The following is a 14,965-nucleotide window of genomic DNA, read 5'->3' on the forward strand; positions in this document are numbered from 1 at the left end:
TTTCACTCAGCTCTGAGTCCCTTTAATTAGACATCACACACTAAGGATTTTCATATTTCCTTTCAGATAAAACAATATCTCTGTCACTGCATGTGGTGGACAGACGCTATGTGGTTCAACTACCTCCAGCTCAGGTTTAAGGCATATCTGATCACTTTGACATGCCTGGCATCTATGGAACATTTGAGTAAAATGACCATTCTTTTATTCAAAATGAATTAAAAGTCATTTCTCCCATCAGGCTACATGGGCATTCTCCCCCCCCCCCCCCCCCCCCTGTGGAGCAGAGAGTGACTGGTTTGAAATGAACACTGTTTGCACGGCGCATCTCTGTGGCCTAAAAATGAATCAATGGAATGCCTCTTTATGGTGCCCATACACGATACAATAAAAAATGTTCGATTTTCCTGTTTACTCGATCTAAATGATCGAATGAAAGTTAAAAGTATTTTTTTTTTTTTTTTTCAATCAAGAAATTTGCACGATTATCCCGTTTTTTCGAGGAAAATCTGATCGGACATGCTGGAAAAAATTAAAAATTGTACCATATATGGCCACCTTTAGCGAGATTCAAGTGGTCCATTTCAAGCTGCACACATTTCAATAATCCAGCCTTAATTTGGAATTATTTTCATCTCCAAGACCTTCCCTATTCATGTCACTGATACATTTATCATCTACACTAAAAATGTGCACAAGAAAGATGTTACCGTCTGATGAGTGAGAGAATTTGACAGTGTAAATGTACCAGGCTGTCATTCAATATGGAGTCAAAGTAGAAGTAAGAAAACTGTTTCCGCCCGGTTTCGAACCGGGGACCTTTCGCGTGTGAGGCGAACGTGATAACCACTACACTACGGAAACTCCTGTTGATGTGGCTTGAGAAGGTCTCCTGGGAACATGCCTGCACATCTTTGAATGGGATAGTTGTAACTGATTTACTTATGTACAGAATTGGAACTAGTGAAATAATAAATAATACAATATAATACAATAATATTTCTATATCGCTTTTCTCCCATAGGACTCAAAGCGCTTAGGCTCTCTCAGATTCAGTAATTGGTAGTCGGATGAAGTATTCACACAACAAAAGTTATATTTCTGCAAATGTCAAACTGAACAGGTTGGTTTTCAGTCTGGATTTAAACACGTGCAGGGATGGAGCTGTCCTGATCTGTTGAGGTAAGGAGTTCCAAAACGTAGGGGCAGCATGACAAAAGGCTTTGGGACCAAAAGTTTCCAAGTGGACTCTGGGTATGACTAGATTATTAGAACCTCTCCCTATCCACAGGCACCTTCCCCTCAGACTTCAAGCAGGCCACTGTACTACCCCTGCTCAAGAAACCCTCACTCGACCCCTCGCTACCCTCCAACTACCGTCCTATCTCCCTCCTTCCCTTTGCCTCAAAACTCCTTGAGCGTCTGGTTCACAAACGCCTGACCCAGTACCTCAATGCCAACTCACTGCTAGACCCACTCCAATCTGGATTTTGGCCTGCCCACTCAACCGAAACTGCTCCCACCAAAGTGGTCAACAACCTTGCCTTAGCTAAAGCTGAAGGTAAATACTCCATTCTCCTCCTCCTTGACCTGTCAGCAGCTTTTGACACAGTAGATCATCCCCTACTTCTCCAGTCCCTCCAGTCCTTGGGCATTGACGATCTCGCCCTGTCCTGGCTTTCATCCTACCTCTCCAACCGCTCCTTCTCGACCGCCTTCAATGAGTCCTCGTCCACCCCCAACCACCTCTCGGTGGGAGTCCCCCCAAGGTTCGGTCCTTGGCCCCCTACTGTTCACCCTATACACATCCTCCATTGGCAAGGTTATCTTCTCCATGGGTTTTAACTATCATCTGTATGCAGATGACACCCAGATCTACCTCCACACCCCTGACATATCCACCACTACCATGGACAAGGTCTCCTCCTGCCTATCAGCCATCTCCTCCTGGATGTCCGCTAGGTTCCTGAACTAAATCTAGACAAAACGGAATTTATGATCTTCCTACCCCGGCCATCCATTAACCTCCCAGATGTGCATGTCACTGTTAATCACACTACTATTCGCCCTACCTCTCAAGCCCCCTGTCTGGGTGTCACCCTGGACTCTGCACTCTCCTTCACTTCCCACATCCAAAACCTCACAAAGTCCTGCAACTTCCACCTTCGTAACATCTGTAAGATTCGCCCTTTCCTGACCTCTGCCACCACCAAACTCCTCATCCATGCCCTCATAATTTCCCACCTTGACTACTGCAATGCCCTGCTGTCTGGTCTCCCTATGACCCGAACAGCCCCACTGCAGTCCATCATGAATGCGGCAGCCAGAATTATCTACTGCTCCCATCGCTCCACCACGGCAGATCCCCTCCTAGAATCCCTCCACTGGCTTCCTATCCAGTCCAGAATCAGATTCAAGATACTGTGTCTGACCTACAAATCTGTCCACAAAATCTGTCCAACCTACATTTCCGATCTTACTCAGAGGTACACACCTAGCCGCTCACTCCGCTCTTCCAATGAACTTCGCCTAACCGCCCCCCGCATCACCCAGTCCCATGCACGCCTCCAGGACTTCTCAAGAGCTGCTCCAACACTATGGAACTCCCTACCTCCACCCATTAGGGCAGCCCCCTCCTTCAACATCTTCAAGAAAGCCCTCAAAACTCACCTTTTCACTCTGGCCTACTACCCCTCACAAGTGCTCTAAACCTACAGCTGAACTCTGGTCCCCTACCATTTGTGTCCTTACCTCTCCCTCTAGATTGTAAGCCTTTGGGCAGGGTCCTCCTCCTTTTGTGTCCTACCTGATCTTGCACCTCCATTACTGTGAACCCATGCTATGCATCTGAGTGAACCTAACTTGCCTAATCTCCATGCTCCATCCAGTGACTGACTAAGCATTACCTGATACTCATACTATGGTGTGTGATCTGGTTTTCTTGTATTCCTGTATTGTCATATTGCTGTATGTAACCCCTAAATATTGTCTGTAACCTAAATGAATGTTCAGCGCTGCGTAATATGTTGGCGCTTTATAAATACAATAAATAAATAATAAATAAACCCGTGGATCTCAGAATGCAGGGATTGCTACGCAGCCGTAATTTACAGTGTGAGCATGTATTTATTCTTTTGAAATGTATCTTCACTCAAAGCTACTATTTTATCCTTGTGGTTGGGGCTGGAGCGTAGGGGAAAAAGAAAAAGGTGTTTCTGCCCGGTTTCGAACCGGGGACCTTTCGCGTGTTAGGCGAACGTGATAACCACTACACTACGGAAACTCCTGCCAGTGCCCTTTAGTGAAGGTCTCCTGGGCACAACTCTTCTACTTAGTTACATAGTTATTTGGGTTGAAAAAAGGCATACATCCATCAAGTTCAACCAGAAAACAAGTACAACACCAGCCTGCTCCTTCAGATATCCCTGTTGATCCAGAGAAAGGCGAAAAACCCTTACAAGGCATGGTCCAATTAGCCCCAAAAGGGAAAAAATTCCTTCCCGACTCCAGATGGCAATCAGATAAAATCCCTGGATCAACACCACTGTGCATTACCTAGTAATTATAGCCATGGATGTTAAAGCGTACTTGATAAACATGGGTACATACAGTCATTTATTTAGAACTTGCCTGTTTTCCCTTTTTATTTATTTTTTATTATAAGTGCATTTAAATCAGGCAGTTGAACTGTAGTTTGATGCAGCCCTGGCTCTCTTTAAAAGTAAATAGACACTTTTATCTGGTTAAACAAGCAATCCCAATAACTCCAGAGTGCTAAAAGCCTCAAAGTTAATTAGTTTTTGTTGAGAGCTGACTGAACCCTAACTTACATCACACTCAGGGCTGGAACCCTGGAGCTGTAAGAACGCAGAGGAAGCTGGAAAGCCGCTAAGAGCTTCAGGAAGGCTACAAGATGTTGCTGACCGATTTGGAAGGTTTTGGACTAGTCTATTTCCTCATGGGTCATAGGGGACTCTCACTATGTTTTTTATTCTTTACAAAAGCACTCTATGGAAAGCATCAATACAAAGAAGCTAACCAGCCTCCCTGCTTACTTTTACAGTTGCAGTTGAACTGAGCAACTGCTATTCAGTGGGTGCTTTTTGAATTGTACATTTTAAAGATATGCTCACACATGCATTTTACATTTTAAAATATTTCACGATAGTTGTTCTTTAAGTGAGTTATTGAAAAATGATAATTGGTAACATAGGTAAGAATCGCGGAAGCTGCTCGTTGTGGTGCAAAGAGGTAAAATGTAAACAATTTTTTCTGAAGAAAAACCAAAAACAAAAAATAGCACAGGGAACAGTTTTAGAAACAATTATTTGTTAGTAAAGTTGGTAAGGAAATGAAAGGTAAAGATAACAAGCAATCTAATTGTTTAAAGAGAATCTGTACTCTAAAATTTTTACAGCAAAAAGCATACCATTCTATTCATTATGTTTTTCTGGGCCCCTCTGTGCTGTTTCTGCCACTCTCTGCTGCAATCCTGGCTTGTAATTAACAGTTTTAGGCAGTGTTTACAAACAAACTAACCAGCGTGTGATAGGCTCACATTAGCAGAGTGCAGAGAGAATGCATCTGATGATCTATCTAATGTGTTTTTAGAACGTTTTTTACCAGGATAGAATTCCAATAGATTTCAGTTTGAAATCTATTGAAATTCGATCTGATGGCATTTTTTTGCCATCAGATTTCCATTAAGGCCAATGCAAAATGATAAGCAATCTCATCAGATCGACCTAGATTTTCCACCCTGCCAGTTCAATGGAAATCCATCCAAATCGATCAAAATCGTAGATCGATCGGTCGATTGGCCAACCGATTTGCGATCGATCGGTCAGAAAATCGGCTCAGTGTATGGGCCCCTTTAGCCCGACAGAAGGAAACAGATTAGATCATATAACAGAGATAACACAGCCACTGCGCAATTAGGAAAGGCTGCAGTAAGCCAGAGCACATTAGAACAGGCAAAGGAACTTATAGAATAGAAGAACTAAGGCTGAAAATTTTGTTACAGAGTCTCTTTAATATTTACGAGGTACCCTTTTAATACAATTATTATAAACCAAAAGGTTTGCATTGATGTGAATGGGGCGCCCTTTTTAATAGGTGCCATTATTACAAGTCTCAATAATGACTTCCTATATCTACAGAGTTCATCAATGCTACAACGATGATGTAACAATGCTGACACCTAGAGGTTAATTCTGTAGATTATGCCCCCGGGGAAAAAAAAAAAACACAGAAGGAATTTGTATTCTTGTTTTATATAAGTTAGTAAAGATCAACATTTCTGATAACCACATTACTGTACCCAATACACCCATTGGTGTGTACTTATGACCATTCAGTGGAAGAAATGTCCTTCTTGGTGGTAGCCTATATAAACTGCACTGCCCCATCTTTGGATGTTGATGTTTAGAACAGAGAGCTTACAATGAGCTTGATAACCTGTATTGACTAACTTTAAAAGGGAACTGAAGAGAGAGGTATACAGAGGCTGCCATATTTATTTCCTTTTAATCAATACCAGTTGCCTGGCAGCCCTGCTGATCCTCTGCCTCTAATACTATTAGCCATAGCCCCTGAACAAGCATGCAGCAGATCAGGTGTTTCAGACTTTAAAGTCAGATCTGACAAGACTAGCTGCATGCTTGTTTCTGGTGTTATTTAGATACTACTGCAGAGAAATAGACCAGCAGGGCTGCCAGGCAACTGGTATTGATTAAAAGGAAATAAATATGGCAGCCTCCGTATACCTCTTACTTCAGTTCCCCTTTAACAAGTTTAGAGTAACATTTTCAAGTTAGGCAATGAATGGTATCACTCTAATTCAGGGGTCCCCAAACGTTTTGGGGCGAGGGCCGGGCCAACATACTTCAGATTGCTGGGGGGCCGGAATATACATAAAATAATGTAGAAGTCTTGGTGGGCCAGACAGTGAAGCATACCCAGGTGACAACCTGCAGTCCAATTAGACAGCAGTGTCACCCGATGTGGAATGTGATTGGAAACCAGCAAATTACTGCTTTCTGGCTTCCATGTGGATGAGTGGTTCCAGCACTGCTATTCTATGTGCAGACCACCAATATTTATTAAAGATGTAGCTGACCGCTACATCTTAGAGGGCCACATTCGGCCCGCGGGTCTTAGTTTTAGGACCACTGCTCTAATTCAAAACTTTCTACTTTAACTGACGGTTAACATAGAACAATGCTACTGATGGTGTCTTGTGACTGATTTACATATCTACAGAACTGGAATTATTAAAATAAGTGAGAGTATACAACAGTGTTTAAATGTATTTATTTTTGCATTTTTTTTTGTATATGTAATCCAAAGCTGCCATTAAATCTTCCTGGATGGAGTCAAAGTGTAAAGAAGAAAACTGTTTCCGCCCGGTTTCGAACCGGGGACCTTTCGCGTGTTAGGCGAACGTGATAACCACTACACTACGGAAACTTATGTCTTTGAATGCTGAAAAGGTCTCCTGAGGTGTATATGTAAAAACGCTGCATGTTAAATTGGACACAGAGTGTACTCAATAGTAGGATATCTTTATCTTATCTTTTCTTATTCTCACACTAACCTGCCCACTTCATACACCTAACACAAACCTCCACCCTTCATACACCTAACACTAACCCAGACCCCTTCATACACCGTACACTAACCTCCCCTCTTCATATACCTAACACTACCCTCCCCTCTTCATATACTGTACTTTACACTAACCCCCACTCTATCATACACCTAAGGGTCCTTTTACACTTAATCAGTTGCTCTCAGTTATAACTGAAAGAAAACTGATTTTCAAAGTAATGCCGATGTTTTCCTATGGCCTGTTTTACACTTAACGTGTTTTAACTGAAATCTTCTTCCCAATGCACTGCTATGGAAAAAACGCGTACCAACGCGCACTAACGCATACCAACTGATTAAGTGAAAAAGGACCCTAACACTAACTGACGGAATGCAGTTACCCTCCAATTCCTGTCCTTTTGCTACAATTTACCATTCAGCCTCAGATCCTGAGGGAATCCCAAAGGCATTCAGCACTGCAGGCAAAGTGACCTTTTGGATTGGTTGGTGAGACCACACACAGTCCAATTTCGATTGTATGTACAATCAATACAATTTGTGGTCTCATATAGAGACCAGGTCGCTGCCACCAATTTAGGGGTGCAAATATGCCAAGTCTAATGCTAGCTAAATCCTGTAGGAAAAAGGGTTATTTTGACAACTTTCTAGAGATAGCAAAAACTACAATATTAATAAAATGGTTAAGGTAACGTTTCTCGTAGGAGATCTGAACTCTTTGCAGAGATTTCAGAGCAGCCCTTAGACGAACAATTTTTTAATCGTTTAAAAAAAAAAAATACAGAAACTAAATTTAGCAATCAAAACTAATCAATACAGTAAAAATAATAAGGATTAAAAATAAAAATAACTGAATATAATGTCTGAGTCAAATTACCATATGTCCTTTGGAATTGTAAGTCCAAAATAAAGATATATAAAGTCCAATTATAGAAAGTTCTGTGGGTAATTGCCAAATCCTTGACTCCCTGCCAGCCTGTGTCCAGCAGGTTTTAACCATTTCTCCACCGGAGGGTGGAGATTGTAAAAGGAGCTGGGCTGTGTCTGCTACAGGACCCTTCTCCACCGCTTTGTCATGACAGGCAGAAAAGAATATGAAATATCTGAAATGGTCATATCTCGGCGTCAGTTGATCGGAACCCGCAGAGAATGCGTGTTCTCTGGCGTATTCCTGTCATTCTCTGCTTTAAAAAGTGTACCAGAGCTGAATGAAACAAGTGAACAAATGTTATACATAACTGGGGCTTCCTCCCGCCCCATCTGCTCGGATTGCTCCCACACCGCTGTCCGCAGCTTCGAGACCGGGTCCCGTCACTTACGTCAGTCGGCTCCAGTCTACGCTAGAGAAGTGCACTCTTTGTGTATCTCTCCAGCTGCCACTGGAGAAATACGTAGAGGGCGCACTTCTCCTGCGTAGACTGGCTCTGAGTGACGTAGGTGCAGGGACCCAGTTCCTAAAGCTGCGGACGGCACCGTGGGAGCGATCCAAGCAGAAGGGGCTGGAGGAAGCCCCAGGTATGTATAAAACTTTTTGTTTCACACAGCTTCAAGTCCCTTTAATTAGACATCACACACTAAGGATTTTCATATTTCCTTTCATATAAAACAATATCTCTGTCACTGCATGTGGTGGACAGACGCTATGTGGTTCAACTACCTCCAGCTCGGGTTTAAGGCATATCTGATCACTTTGACATGCTTGGAATCTATGGAACATTGAGTAAAATGACCATTCTTTTATTCAAGTTGAATTAAAAGTCATCTCCCCCATCAGGCTACATGGGCAGGGATGTGCCCAGGGTCTGGTTACTAAGGAATTGATGACCAGTATCTGCACTTCTCTGTCTTTCTTTGAAGTAGAATGGAGACCTTGCTTGGGGGATTTTTATTGCCCCCCTAATAAACACCCCTTCCCTGTGGAGCAGAGAGTGACTATACCCCCCTCCCCTATGGACTATATATCCCATCCCCCCCATACCATCCATTACATCCTCCACACCCCTATGGACTGTATACCTATATCCTCCCCTTATTCCCACAATACCCCCCCCATGTTAATGTTTTGTTTTGTTTTGGCAATGCTAAATGTATTTGGTCCTGACAATAAAGCTTTTTGGATTTAGATTTGGACTGGTTTGAAATGAACACTGGTTTTCTTTTAAGCAAAGTAACAAAATGAAAGGGGCGCTCCAGATTATATTTTTGTGCGCATTTTCATGTGATTGCACGGTGCATCTCTGCGGCCTAAAAATGGATCAATGGAATGCCTCTTTAGCGAGATTCAAGTGGTCCATTTCAAGCTGTACACATTTCAATAATCCAGCCTTAATTTGGAATTATTTTCATCTCCAAGACCATCCCTATTCATGTCATTGATACATTTATCATCTACACTAAAAATGTGCACAAGAAAGATGTTACCTTCTGATGAGTCAGAGTATCTAACAGTGTAAATGTACCAGGCTGTCATTCAATATGGAGTCAAAGTAGAAGTAAGAAAACTGTTTCCGCCCGGTTTCGAACCGGGGACCTTTCGCGTGTGAGGCGAACGTGATAACCACTACACTACGGAAACTCCTGTTGATGTGGCTAGAGAAGGTCTCCTGGGAAGATGCCTGCACATCTTTGAATGGGATAGTTGTAACTGATTTACATATGTACAGAATTAGAACTAGTGAAATAATAAATAGTAATTTACAGTGTGAGCATGTATTTATTCTTTTGAAATGTAACTTCACTCAAAGCTACTATTTTATCCTTATGGTTGGGGCTAGAGCGTAGGGGAAAAAGAAAAATGTGTTTCCGCCCGGTTTCGAACCGGGGACCTTTCGCGTGTTAGGCGAACGTGATGACCACTTGTAACGCTCGGTGAAGCACAGAGAGGTCTGATTACCGGTGATCTGCAGTATCACGGGAAATACAGACGTATATCAGATTATATGTGATCTGCAGTATCACCGATAATCCAATACACTAGCTAACCTCTGGTCACCTGGGTAGAGCGTTGTGATTGGTGCAACAGTAATACAGAGGACAAGCCTCAGTGCAGCAAGGAGGACTGCACAGATTCCTTCCGCAGGTCTGAGCTCTCCAATACGGGAGGAGTCAGACTGACAGTGGGGAGGAAAGCCCGAAAGTAACACTCAGGCGGAAGTGTCACTAACAGGACGGGGAACCGCCTCCAATCGTGAGGTCGGTTCTCGAGGTCGGACAAGCCAGGTCGTAAACAGACGGACAGATAAGTACAATATCAGTAGGCAGAGTAGGAGTCAAAGTACAGGCAGGATTCGGCAACGGGGTGTCAGAAATATCGGGGTACAAATTCAGGAGGCAGAGGCGGAGTCAAAGTACAGGCAGGGTTCAGCAACAGGGTATCAGATATAACGAGGTACAAGGTCAGAGTTCAGGAGGATAGTCGAGGCAGGCAACGGTCATAACAGATAATCACAATCAAACTAGTACTTTAAGCTATCAATAGAATCTAGCTTAGTGTAGGATTACAGCTCCAGCTGGTCCCGGCACACTAACGGATCTGACTAACGGATCTGGGTGCTCCCACGTATGTGAACGCAACGCCAGACAAGGAGCAAGTGAACAGCCAGCAATATATATACCTGTGTGCCTCTCCAGCACCTCCCTAAGTGTTGGACCAATGGGGAGAGGTGCTAGAGTCAGCTGACCAGCCTGGTCAGCTGACTCCCTTCAGGATGTCATAAATTGTTGTCTGAGTGCGCGCGCGCGCGTCACTCTAAATCCTGAGGGACTACGAGTCCCAGCCACAGCAGTCCCGCTCTGCGGTGACTCCGCAGCGGGGGCATGCGGACCAACCGCCGCGTCCGACGCGGCGGTTTCCGCACTCTCCATGCGTCCCTGCCCGGAGACAGCCGCCTCATGCTGAGGAGAGGCGGCTGCCTCTCCGTGTGAGGGACGCGTCTGTGCGTGGAAAGAGCCGCCTGCCGCTGGATCATGGCGGCGGCTCTTCCGCGTTCTCACACCACTACACTACGGAAACTCCTGCCAGTGTCCTTCAGTGAAGGTCTCCTGGGCACAACTCTTCTACTTAGTTACATAGTTATTTGGGTTGAAAAAAGACATACGTCCATCGAGTTCAACCAGAAAACAAGTACAACACCATCCCGCTCCTTCACATATCCCTGTTGATCCAGAGAAAGGCGAAAAAACCCTTACAAGGCATGGTTCAATTAGCCCCAAAAGGGAAAAAATTCCTTCCCGACTCCAGATGGCAATCAGATAAAATCCATGGATCAACACCACTGGGCATTACCTAGTAATTATAGCCTATTTAGCGTAATTGATAAACATGGGTACATACAGTAATTTATTTAGAACTTGCCCGCTTTCACTTTTTTTTTTATTTACTATTGCATTTAAATCAGGCAGTTGAACTGCAGTTTGATGCAGCCCTGGCTCTCTTTAAAAGGAAATAGACACTTTTATCTGGTTAAACAAACAATCCCAATAACTCCAGAGTGCTAAAAGCCTCCAAGCTAATTTATTTTTTGCTGAGAGCTGACTGAACCCTACCTTACATCACACTCAGGGCTGGAACTCACTAGAGCGCATTTTTGAGCATTTAGGGAGCGCCTCTGCCAATGTAAATAAACATAGCAAATTCCACAGTATCGATTGCGATTAGCAAAATCGCAATCGCAGCACGTTAACAGCATGTAAATTATATAAGCACTGGTAAATAGCTCATGAATCGCTACACAGAGATTTGTGTGCAATTTAAATTACTGCAAACTGTAAAAAAAATTATGGTAAATTGAAAGGACCAATCAGAATTAAAATCGCAAATTGCTATCACAAAAAGCTTACACTTTTTAACCTCTTCAAGACCACAGTGCTAAACCCCCCTAAAGACCTGGCTGTTTTTTCTTTAATAGACCACTGCAGCTTTAAGGCCAAGCTGTAGGGCCGCACAACACAGCACACGAGTGATTCCCCCCCCCCCCCAACAGAGCTCTCTGTTGGTGGGGTCTGATCACCCCCGTGTTTATTATTTTTTTTATAAATATTTATGTTCATTTTTTTCATTATTTTTTACAACTTATTTTATTATTATTATTATTATTATTATTATTATTTATTTATTTATTTTTTTTAAAAACCCTCCCTCCCCCCAATCGTCCAATCCTAGCGATCGGCTGTCATAGGATTCTACCTATGTGAGCCGATCGCTCTCAGGTGCCCCAGGGGGACAGCCGTGTCACACGGCTGCCCCAGTACAGTGCTGCTGCTGATCGCATTGCTGTACTAACAGAAAAGACGCCGGTTTTGCCGTCTAACAGATCGCCGCTCGGAGACTGAAGGCAGGGCGGAGCTCCGCCCCCCAAGCAGGAGATGCGCGCGCAGCCTGCGCGCGATCTCCTGCAAACTGCAGCCCCAGGACTTAACGCCAATTGGCGTTAGGTGGTCCTATGATTGACGCCATAGCCACGCCCATTGGCGTGGGGCGATCGTATAGTAGTTAAAATCGCTACCAAAATCGGCAGAAAACGCTCATGAAATTGCTTAAAAAATGCTAATTAAAAACGCGAGCGATTGCAAAAGTGCTTTGCAAATTATAGTGGGTTCCAGGCCTTACTGCTCTGCAAACCAAAAAACAAATTGAGCCCCTGGAAGTGAAATTAAGAATACCAGACACAGTGAAAGCTCTATATACCATTGCTACTACACATACAATTACATTATTACTAGGGTTATCTTCAGGTCAGCATTGCTTTAACCCTCCTGGCGGTTTGCAAAACATCCGCCAGGGGGCAGCAAACTTTTTTTAATTTTTTTTTTTTTTCTTTTCATGTAGCGAGTCAAAGTCTCGCTACATGATAGCCGCAGCTCAGCGGCATCCCCCCAGCCCCTCCGATCGCCTCCGGCGATCGGAGATCAGGAGATCCCGTTCAAAGAACGGGATCTCCTGGAGGGCTTCCCCCGTCGCCATGGCGACGGGCGGCATGACGTCACCGACGTCATCGACGTCGTGACGTCATTGGGAGTCCCGGCCTACCCCTTAGCGCTGCCTGGCACTGATTGGCCAGGCAGCGCACGGGGTCTGGGGGGGGGGGGGCCGGCGCGGCGAGCGGAGGCACCTAATCGGTGCGGAGCGGCGGCGATCAGACTGCACACGCAGCTAGCAAAGTGCTAGCTGCGTGTTGCAAAACAAAAAGTGAACAAATCGGCCCAGCAGGGCCTGAGAAATCCCCCTGCGCGGCATAGCCCGTGCTCAGCACGGGCTTACCGCCAGGGAGGTTAATCACTTCATGCAATGAGTAACATCAGTTTTTTTTTCCAATGGGGGGTACATACATAGTTACATAATTATTTTGGTTGAAAAAAAGACATACGTTCATCGAATTCAACCAGTATAAAGTACAACACCAGCCTGCTCCCTCACGTATCCCTGTTGATCCAGAGGAAGGCAAAAAAACCCCTTACAAGGCATGGTCCAATTAGCCCCAAAAGGGAAAAATTCCTTCCCGACTCCAGATGGCAATCAGATAAAATCCCTGGATCAACATTCATTAGGCATTACCTAGTAATTGTAGCCATGGATGTCTTTCAACGCAAGGAAAGCATCTAAGCCCCCTTTAAATGCAGGTATAGAGTTTGCCATAACGACTTCCTGTGGCAATGCATTCCACATCGTAATCACTCTTACTGTAAAGAACCCTTTCCTAAATAAATGGCTTAAACGTTTTTCCTGCATGCACAGATCATGTCCTCTAGTCCTTTAACCTCTTGAGGACTGCAGGGCTAAACCCCCCTAGTGACCAGGCATTTTTTAGCTAAAATGGCCACTGCAGCTTTAAGGCCAAGCTGCAGGGCCGCATAACTCAGCACACAAGTGATTCCCCCCCCCTTTTCTCCCCACCAACAGAGCTCTCTGTTGGTGGGTCTGATCGCTCCCCCCATGTTTATTTTTTTTTAATAAATATTATTGTTTGGTTTTTTAAAAAAAAAAACCCTGTTTCTTTAACTCCCTTCCCTCCCTCCCTCCCCACAGCCGGCCAAATATGGCGATCGGCTGTCATAGGCTTCTGCCTATGAGAGCCGATCGCTCTCTTGTCCCCCATGGGGACAGCCGTGTCACACGGCTGTCCCCAGTGCAGCGCTGCTGCTGATCGCAGCGCTGCACAAAGTAAATAGACGGCGATCACGAGACTGAAGGCGGGGCGGAGCTCCGCCCCCCAAGCAGGAGATGCGCGCGCAGCCTGCGCGCGATCTCCTGCAAAACAGAGCCCCAGGACTTTACGCCAATTGGCGTTAGGCGGTCCTGGGGCTGCCGCCGCGGCCACGCCTACTGGCGTGACGCGGTCGGCAAGAAGTTAAAAAGGCCTAGGGACAAAAAGCTCATCCGTCACTTTTAAAAAGATTTAGAATACTGACTTTATACAGTGATTCCTACAGTGTAAATGATCCCTGAAAAGTCAGTTTGTCTCAGTTTAATGTAATTTGCAGCAGACACTACCACAGATCCTCCCTGTTCATGTCACCAATCACAAACTGAAACAACTGCACTGGAAATGTGTAAAAGGAAGAGATGTTTCCGCCCGGTTTCGAACCGGGGACCTTTCGCATGTGAGGCGAACGTGATAACCACTACACTACGGAAACTCCTACTTGTGCAACACATGGCCTTCTGGGAAGATGGGAGTGAGTACGGTGTCCACTGAGTATCAACTATTGGATACTAAGATATATGTTTTTCTCTCATTGGTAAGAAAGTCTGGGAATAGTTCCAACAATTTTTTAAAGAGGAACTGAACCAAAAAAAAGTCACTAAATTGAGCCTCCTTATCCCTTTGAAATGAATGATTAGACACAAAACACTTGTGAATGGCAATATAAAAGTAGATATATTTGTGCAATACAACTATGAATAAAAGAGAATGGCAGGCTCCATCTTGCAACTCTCTCCCTCCATTTTGCAGCTCTCACTCAATGGGAGGTGCAGAGTCTGATTCTGTGGGCGGTGTTACAGTTGGAGTTAGACATGCCCATTCACGCCCACAGAATGAGATTTGCAGCCCAGTGTCATGAGGTCATCATCAGTCGCCCTGTTACAGGAAAGTGACAGCTGTGGCTTCTGCTGCTGCCCTGCACTGTACTGGCACATGCCTTGATAAAGAATTATTATTTTTTTCTCTAACTATGCCTCCTGCAGTGTGAGATCGTCTGCTTGTCATCCTGTAGCTCTCTTTCTCTCTATATAATATATGTATATGTATAAATATGTATATGTAAATGTATAAATATGTATATGTAAATGTATAAATATGTATATGTAAATGTATAAATATGTATATGTATAAATATGTATGTATGTATGTATGTATGT

At 44.2% G+C, this 14,965-nt stretch overlaps 1 protein-coding gene and 5 non-coding genes across 7 annotated transcripts in view; all 6 read right to left on the bottom strand.

The window, feature by feature from the left end:
• CHCHD5 (coiled-coil-helix-coiled-coil-helix domain containing 5) overlaps positions 1–14,965 on the bottom strand; it is a 60,712-nt gene that overhangs the window by 11,411 nt on the left and 34,336 nt on the right. The gene's annotated exons all lie outside the window — the stretch shown is intronic.
• TRNAV-CAC (transfer RNA valine (anticodon CAC)) lies at positions 792–864 on the bottom strand. The gene has a single exon. It is a non-coding gene; the product is annotated as a tRNA-Val (tRNA).
• On the bottom strand, positions 3,211–3,283 carry TRNAV-AAC (transfer RNA valine (anticodon AAC)). Its single transcript has one exon. It is a non-coding gene; the product is annotated as a tRNA-Val (tRNA).
• Positions 6,396–6,468, bottom strand: TRNAV-AAC (transfer RNA valine (anticodon AAC)). Its single transcript has one exon. It is a non-coding gene; the product is annotated as a tRNA-Val (tRNA).
• TRNAV-CAC (transfer RNA valine (anticodon CAC)) lies at positions 9,109–9,181 on the bottom strand. Its single transcript has one exon. It is a non-coding gene; the product is annotated as a tRNA-Val (tRNA).
• Positions 14,169–14,241, bottom strand: TRNAV-CAC (transfer RNA valine (anticodon CAC)). The gene has a single exon. It is a non-coding gene; the product is annotated as a tRNA-Val (tRNA).

The sequence above is a fragment of the Hyperolius riggenbachi genome, chromosome 3 (genome assembly GCF_040937935.1).
Source record: "Hyperolius riggenbachi isolate aHypRig1 chromosome 3, aHypRig1.pri, whole genome shotgun sequence".
Taxonomy (NCBI): Eukaryota; Metazoa; Chordata; class Amphibia; order Anura; family Hyperoliidae; genus Hyperolius; species Hyperolius riggenbachi.